At 33.8% G+C, this 8,928-nt stretch overlaps 1 pseudogene; it reads left to right on the forward strand.

The window, feature by feature from the left end:
• Positions 1-1,996, forward strand: part of LOC107634232 — a 5,637-nt pseudogene extending 3,641 nt beyond the window's left edge.

An 8,928-nucleotide genomic window follows, 5' to 3' on the forward strand; every position in this document is an offset into this window, starting at 1 on the left:
GTATAGTATATACTTTTATAATATTTTTAAATAGAAGAGAGATGGGTTGGATTTTAATAACAACCATGTTAGGTGTATATCAAAATAAGTTATTAGTGTAGAATATACAATAAAAATGAGTTAAACTATATAATATATAATAGCTAATTTTAGTGTTTTAATGTGTAAATCATATTTTTGTTTTAATAAATATAACCTTGTTGACATATGCATTTTATTGATGGCAGTTTAAGAAAACAGTGAAAGCTTACTTGACTGAAGCCAAATGGTTCAACAGTAACTATGTTGCAAAAACAGAGGAGTATCTCCAGACTTGTACTCGATCAACCACATACCCATTACTCACAACAACTTGTTTTATTGGCATGGGAGACATGGCTAGCGAGGACGTCTTCAAATGGGTCACTAATGAACCCAAAATTGTTACAGCTTCTGCAATTGTTTGCAGGCTCATGGATGATATCGTCTCCAATGAGGTACACAACACATGCATCATATAAATTTTTCAATGATCGAGTCCCCTTTTCAAAACTAATTCTAAATAGAATATTTTATTCTTAAAATAAACTCACAAAATTAGAGAAATAAACTCAAAACGTGAAACATAAATTGTAAAATTGTATTATACAAATGGTTAGAATTAATTAACTCATTTAAAATCTAATATTAAAAATTTTAGGAGTTAAAAGTTAAAGCAAAATTTTAACTAGCATATCTAAAATATCTAAATAAAAAAAGAAATAATATTTGTACTATTTTTTGTGTATCTTTCTTTTTTACATTTTTTATGGTATAAAAGACAATTTTATTTTTTATTTTCTCTCATTTCTTATCCAAAGGGAGTGTCACAAAGGTAGTAAATATAACATTAGTCAAATAAACAAGACATCACAATAAAAATACAAATACAGTAGAATTCACCAAGTTTAAAAATGGGTCAGCCATGAAAAAAATAAATAAATAAATAAATAAAAGATAGAGAAATAGTTTGAGTATGACAGAGTAGCGTGTTTGTCATGCCGACCTATTTTGAGTATGAAATAGTAGATTAATAGTCATTTCACTAACGTTTTTCTTATTCTTTTGTCACGTATAAAAAATAAAAATGATGAAAAACTACAGAGAACAAACTTGTAATTAATTAATATTGGCTAAACTTTTTTTATTGCAACATTACTTTTTAGCTATTACATTTTAAAAAGTTTATTTAGAGCTTGGATTTAAACTTTAAAATTTAAGGTTTATAATTTATAATTTTAGATTTAGAGTTTAGAATAAAAAATAATTTAAAAAAAATTAATTAATATTGACTAAAAAATAATTAGTTTCCTAATTGAATTAAAAAATTATTTTTAAGAATAAGTATAACTAACTGACCCATTTTTAGAGTTTAAAATTTAAATTTTAATATTTATTATTTAAGATTTAAGATAAAAAATATATTTAAAATAGTTAGCTAATGTTAATTAAAAAGATTGATTTTTAAGCTGAATTGTTGTTTGAAATAAATGATATGTTGTTGAGCAGTTTGAACAGAAAAGAGGACATGTTGCCTCATTTCTAGAGTGCTATATGAAGGAATATGACGTGTCAAGAGAAGAAGCCATTAAAGAAGCAGAGAAGAGAGTTAGTGATGCTTGGAAGGATATACATGAAGAATGTCTTATGCCAACCAAAGTTCCAATGATATTTCTGATCCGTTCTCTCAACATGACACGATTTATAAGCGTCATGTACAAAAATCAAGATAATTACACTCATGCCGAAGGAATAATGAAGAAATACATTGAGGATTTGCTTATAGATCCTGTTCCAATATAAGAATAATTATCCTTGTTTTTTCTTGCATTGTATGTGGTTTGTTGTCTTTAAATAAAGAGAGCATGATATGGGACATGTTCATGTTGTTTGCTTAGTCATTCTGACAAGTTGGGTAACTAGCTAGTTTGATGTAACATATGTTCTTAATTAAATAAATACATTGTGTTTGAATCAATTCTGAAAGTAATTAACTTAGAAATAATAATTGCTAACTTAGACTTGTGATACTGAAAGGTTCGTGAAGCAGAGTGATTGAGAGAAACGAATTCCGATAGAATATAAGAATTTGGTATACTCTTATCTCCATCATCCTTCCTCAGAGTTAAGGACATTATATTCTAGGCGTGACTTTGAGTTTGTACTTAAACTTATTATAATCTACCACTTGATCAATTCTCAAGATATGAATAACATACATATTATATGCATGTTTGGGCGTCATTATTTTATTAAAAAAAAAAGATTTTTTTTAATGAAAAAAGATTTTTTTTATTTTTTAACGTGTTTGGCAAATTTCTAGTAGTAAAAGTAAAAGTACTAGTAAAATAAAAAAAAGATCTTTTTTGAAAAGCTGTAATTTACATCTTTTTTTAAAAGATCTTTTTTCTTAAAAAAAAAAGATGTTTTTCATGTAATAAATAAATAAAAAGTACTTTTATATTGTTATACCCAAACATAATTGATTGATAAAAAGACTTTTTTATATGAGATATCCAAACATAAAATTACTTTTACTTCTCTATAAGATCTTTTAAAAAAAAATAACTCAAAAAAAGATCTTTTCTTAAAAGCTCACCCAAATAAGCCCTATATTGAGGAACTTGTTTTTGGACAAAGTGTAAGTCCAAGTTAAAATGTTTAGTTCAACTACGAAGAATCAGGTTGGCAAAGAGCTGAACTGTATTTAATTTGTCACACTAGATAGTTACTGTACTAGAGTGCTGAAAATGAAGTTCAAATATAAGATAAAATAATATCAGTGGTGACAGCAACTAAATTTCATTACATGCGTTATTTTCTATCAAGTTCTTTAACATATGTTAAAATATGGTTTTTAGAGAAATATTATATTTTCGGTAATGTTAGAAAGACAAAAAAATAATCAAAATTTATCTTATTTAATATTTATTAATTATTATAACAATTAATAAATATTAAATAAAATAAATTTTGACTTTTTTTGTTTACCTCTCATCCCTAACTGTTTTTTACAAAATTTTTTTGTTACCAAATTTTTGGTATCTGAACAAAAATTAAAAAAAAAACTAAAAAAGCAAAAGAAAGATATATAAGAAATTTCTATATTTCAAGCAACATCTAGATCTTGAAAAAGAGCTTTAACAATGTTATTAGGAGGATCAAATCACTCAACGTACTTGTTCTGACTCTAAACTCCAAGCTTTGCTATCAGATCGGTCACATTATTCCCTTCTCGAAGAACTAAGCTAAAATGAATCTCCTACAAGCATTTCATGAATACGCAACACCAGATCCCCATCTTTCTGTCTTCTAAAGCAGGCTCATTTTGAGCAGCAATGAATGCTTCCCTTGAATCTGTTTTGCACACAATCTTTTTTAACCCACACTCTCACGCTAAAACTATCTCTCTCCATATTGCAAAGAGTTCGAATCTTTTGATACTCCAAATTAAAATTCTTCCCAAACAACCTTTTATCCAAACTCTTTCATTATATCTAATCATACACCCAAAATTTGGTTTTTGAGTTTCCAAAAAAAAATGCTAGCCTCACAGTTTACTTTTAAAAAATCAAGCTGAGGAAGTTCCCAATTCACATTTTTTAACAAAGATAGCTGACGAGGTTGGAATCGAGCCTGTTTTAACTCCATCTTCCATCTTCTAGTCAAGATTACCACTTTATGTTGCATCCAAACTTCATATTATTAAAAAGATTTCTTGATTACGATGCCTCTAGATCCACCAAATGCCAGAAAAAAATAGGTTTTTTGTTCCAAATAGCAGCTCGCATCAAAGAAAATATATTTCTACCGACTTGAAGAATTGATGGATTCATCCAAATGTCTTGTGCTTGTTGACAACGTAGCAAGCAATGCATCGCCGATTCTGTCTCTTCGCCACATCGAGGGCACATGTTCAACTCAGAGAGTCTATGGCGGTGTCGGAAAGCCTCCGTTGGTAGAGAATCATGAATGGCCGGGAGTTTTGCTTTCTCCAGGACGTTTTCCCGCCACATTCATTTTTCACTTCGCCCCTCATTCCACTGAATTCTCCTCTTCAGTAACCATGTATATCCCTCATTGGTTGAATAACCTTTACTAATATTTGCTGTCTAAATCCATCCAGGTTCAACTGTGCGTTGCCAAAATCAATTAGAAGACTGCATCATGTGGAGAACTAACTCTGATAAGGGTGTTGTACTTCACTCCAAACATCAACCATACTCACTCCAAACATCCCTAATAGTCAATTGAGTATCGGAGATATGGACAAAAGGGATATAATACAGATTTTGTCTCCTGGATGTCAAACATCAAACCATAATACTACACAAGCATAATTTACTTCTTAAAGATATTTTCACCGTAATGCATCGCTCTATGATACTGATCATTTTGCAATGATTAATTGAGATAGCGGATAAAAATCAAATACCACCTCTTTGACTTTGCGCTTCAGAGAAGGCTACTGCTGAATAACCCAAACTACTCCAAAAGTTTTTAGTTTATCAAAAATAATATATGTTTCCAACAAACAGATAAAAGATGGATGATATTTGCGGACAAGCTCTTTACAATAAATACGAACCATCTTATTAGAGGCTCCTCTAATATTCCAAGCCAAAATATTAAAATCACAACTATCCATAAAAAATAAATATGAATAATAAAGATGAGGATAAAGTATACCAACATCATGGTTTGAAATGGGCCACCTATTAAAATTATACCACTACCGCCACCTCCCCCTACCGTCGGGAGGCCTTTGTTCCAACTTCATTATATTCTCAATATCAGTAGGTGAATTTTGGAGGAAATTAGGCCTTATGCATTTTCCATTAGAAGTGAAATTCGGGATCTTTACATTAGCTCTCAACACCTCATGATGACCATATGCTCCATTTAAATATTGATGCCTCCCTTTCTCAAAAAAGTCAAAGCCTTATTCCTTTGATTCAAACTATACGTTGCCAACTCATTCCTTATTTTTGGCCCACCATGAATTGCAAACTCTTTTGTAACATTGGGATTGTATGCTTTTAACCGAGAACTCTCCCCTTTATCCCCTTGAACACCAATCTGATCTTTTTTTTTCTTTTTTTCTATTCATTTGGACTCACTCCTCTTTTGTATGATTGTCTTGCTTGATCTCATCACTCCCATGCAACGTCTCATGCAAGAAATCCTCATCTTTCTTATTGGGTTGATTAACAACTTGTTCCTTTCCAAATTCAAACAAGGTTTTTGAATTTTGAATTTGAACCGTGTCCTCTTTACCCTCTGAAACTTTCACCGTTTGCGTCGGCAGTGCTACCTCTTCACTTAGCATTTCATCATTGGTCGATTGCACCACAGTTTGTGCTACCTGTTCTTTTGTACAAGCTGCTCTCTCGTACCCAAAACACCTGCACTGTTCGCATACTAATTCTAAGTTCTCATGTTGTGCCTGGTATTTGTGTCCGTCAATGATTATGTCTATCACCACCGGGCATTGGCAGTCCCACGTTAATCTGCACGTAAACTCTGGCAAATTTTCTACATTCCACCTCCTTTATTGTCATATCTATCTTCATGGGTGTGTCAATGGCCGCATCAATTCTTTTCATTGTTCTTTCTTGATAGTACCATATATTCAACCCTGCAATGCACACTCACACAAGAGTTGATCCAAAAAATTCCTCAGAAGGACAAAAGTCAGATGTCCAAGGCTTGACCGCCAGATAGTGCCATCCTAACCTCCACGGACACCCAGGAGGATCCTATCTCTATTCTCCATGAGATCACATTTCACAAGAAAATATCCATAGCCAACATCCATACCCTCATAACCGCCGAGCACTCGCCAAATGCTTCTGAGACGATGAACCATGGTCATATAACTCACATGCTTTCCAAGCACTTTAATAACAATGGAACTCTCATACGGTGCAGATAAAACTCGCCTTGCCTCTTTCGAGAACGTTATGGTCGATGGGTTTGGATCCCCTTACTTACCCGTCACAATGACTAGACTACCACCATCCAGTGAATCACCAACTACAAAAGGTTTAGGATTAGATACGCCAACTACTCTATCCCTAAAGGAGATTCTCATCCCTTTGGAACCCACCATACCACCAGATACACCCCCTCTCACACTCTCCCCTTTGTTACTTCTGCCAGCGGAGCCGGTTGTCTCTTCATGTGTTTCCACTCTCATCACGGTCGCTCTCATCTCCGCTCACCCCTTTGTCACTCATAGCTCTCCTTTTCTCTTTTTGTTTACCAAATATTTCCGTTATACTTTTTATAATTACACGATATTTAGTTTTAAATGATGTTTTACTTGTGTACCAATAGATATATAATTATGGTGTCATTTTTTGGGGGCAACCGAATTTATTGCTTTGTTGACCGTGTTTATAATTCTATTAAGCTGCAGTAAATGCATTAATTCAACCGGGTAAATTTATTAATATACTATATTTTTTATTCCTTCCAAGAATCCTATACAATCCCTTTTTTTAATATGAAAAATATTAAAATTTTTGTTGAAAATGAGATTATTTGATGTAATTACAGGTGGGTGGATTTTGCAGTTAGAAAATTAACACGCAGGATGCATGTTGAATACGTGTCAATATTCTGGCCAAACGCAGGATACGTGTTGGACATATTTTCTGTATATCCACAATATTGTAATACACTTTAAATATCAATATTTAACTAAAATACTATCTTTATCTCCATATTAAAAATAATTGAAACTTTAATTGAGTGACTAAATATGATATTTTTTAAAATATTATATCCGAATTTAAATATTGACAATAATTAAATAATAAATAGAACTCTTAAATATAATAACTGTTTGTAACCGAAGAGAGATAAAAAATGAAATTACTATCTCACCTGGCCTTTATTTTATCATCAAATTTCCAAACCATGTACACAATTAAAATAAAGAAAAGTATAGAAAAATAACACAGTCAAATCTCTCCCTTTACAAACCCGCCGTCTCTACGCAGTTTTCAGCGCCGCCGCCTATCGACCACCCGCCGCATCTTTCGTCGCGCTACGCGACCTCTTCCTCACGTCCCGCCGCCATCCTTTTTCATTGGACATAGCCGCCTCCACCGCTGTGGGATCATAATCCCAACGCATATGCACCGTCAAATACCATCGCGGCCTCCATTTGTCGCGCCAGACAGTGCATAATCTGTACCCCACGCCTCTCCATCCGTCGCGATGCAGCCACCACCAGGTCCCCATTCGCGACGCGCGATCAACTACTCCGATTCATGACGACTCCTCCACTTGCGATGTGTGGCCTCCGTGGCTTCCTCCTCGCAACGCGCCACCGCGAGTCCCCCACCGTCTACGCAATGCCGTGAAAGACGTCATCGCCGGCCACCCTGCGACTCTTCTCCTTCTCTTCCTATTTGGTTTTGAATGATTCTTTTTAACTAGTTTCTTATGTTTCTTTTTCCTAAATTTTGGATGATTCTTTTTATTAGTTTTGGATATTCTTTTTTCTATGTTTTGTATGTTTTTCTTAGAATATGGATGATTCTTTTTATTAGTTTTGGATGATTTTTTTCCTATGTTTTACATATTTTTTTTTTCTTAGAATTTGGATAATTCTTTATCTATGTATTTCAATAAAGCTTCTATGATGAGAAAAGTATTTTTAGGTAGGGCTGCGCATGGATCGAAAAATATCCCAAAAAATATCCGCAGTAATTATCTGTATTCAAGCCATCGGATCGGATCAGATCCAATTCGCACTATGATAGAATCGGATTGTATTCAAGCCATCGGATCGGATCAGATCCAATTCGCACTATGATAGAATCGGATTGCAGATTTGGCAGTGATATCTGCGGATCCGATCTGCAAATTCACAAATCCGCATATTTCTTATAAATAGCATAGTTTAAGAAAGTAAACCCTAATGTGATATGAATTTTAGTGTGCTATTTTATGAATTTTATGATATCTTATTTTTAATTTTTTATGTTGCACTTCAACCTAAAATAATTAAACTTAAATCTTGTGTTATTATTTTGTTTTTGTTATTCAAGAGAACTTTTATTGATAATATTTTAGAAGTAAATAGGCTTAAACAGATGAAAAATGAATTTTCTAAATTTTTTTTGTAAAAACAGCCTAACATAATTTAAAATAATTTTTTTGAATTATACGAATATACCCGATATCAGGTATCTAATCTGATTCGATCCGATATCCGATATTATGCGGATCGGATCAGATCTGACCTGAAAAAAAGCGGATATCATATCCGATCCGATGAGTATAATGTAAATTGAATAAAATTTTAGACTATATCCAATCTGATCAAATCCGAATCCAGCACTATTTTTAGGATCTCGAAGGAGCAGGTACTTTATAGAATTTTAAAAAATTTAGTGGCAATTTATCATAAACTTTCATGTAACGCTGACGACCTGACGTGGTCTGTTGATGACCCATTTAAGCTTTCAATATATTTGAAAAATTTTGTTTCTCTTTTTGGACAGAGCCCAACAAACAGACCCACCCTTAATACCCTATCCGTACCCATCTGATCACCCTCCCCACCCGCTACCTAATCGTGGCGACCTCGACTTTGTGCTGCTCCATGCCTCCATGGGTTCCTCTGAGAAGGAGAGACCTCTGACCGTCTTTGTCTACCGCTGCTGGGATCGTGATTTTCGTCGCCTCCATCGCGCCTGAGCCACTTTGTTGATCTCCACCGTGTGAACTATCTATTTGTTGCTGTTCAGAACCAGTTACTCGGTGTCGTGGTCTCACTCTTCTTTCCGGCGGATGGATCTCGACGGCTCCGCTCTCGGTGCTCACCGTTCTTCTTGGCAAGTGGCAACTGTGTCACGGTTCCTGTGTCAACCGGACTTCCCGGACAATTTGAGG

This window comes from Arachis ipaensis, chromosome B03 (genome assembly GCF_000816755.2).
Source record: "Arachis ipaensis cultivar K30076 chromosome B03, Araip1.1, whole genome shotgun sequence".
NCBI lineage: Eukaryota > Viridiplantae > Streptophyta > Magnoliopsida > Fabales > Fabaceae > Arachis > Arachis ipaensis.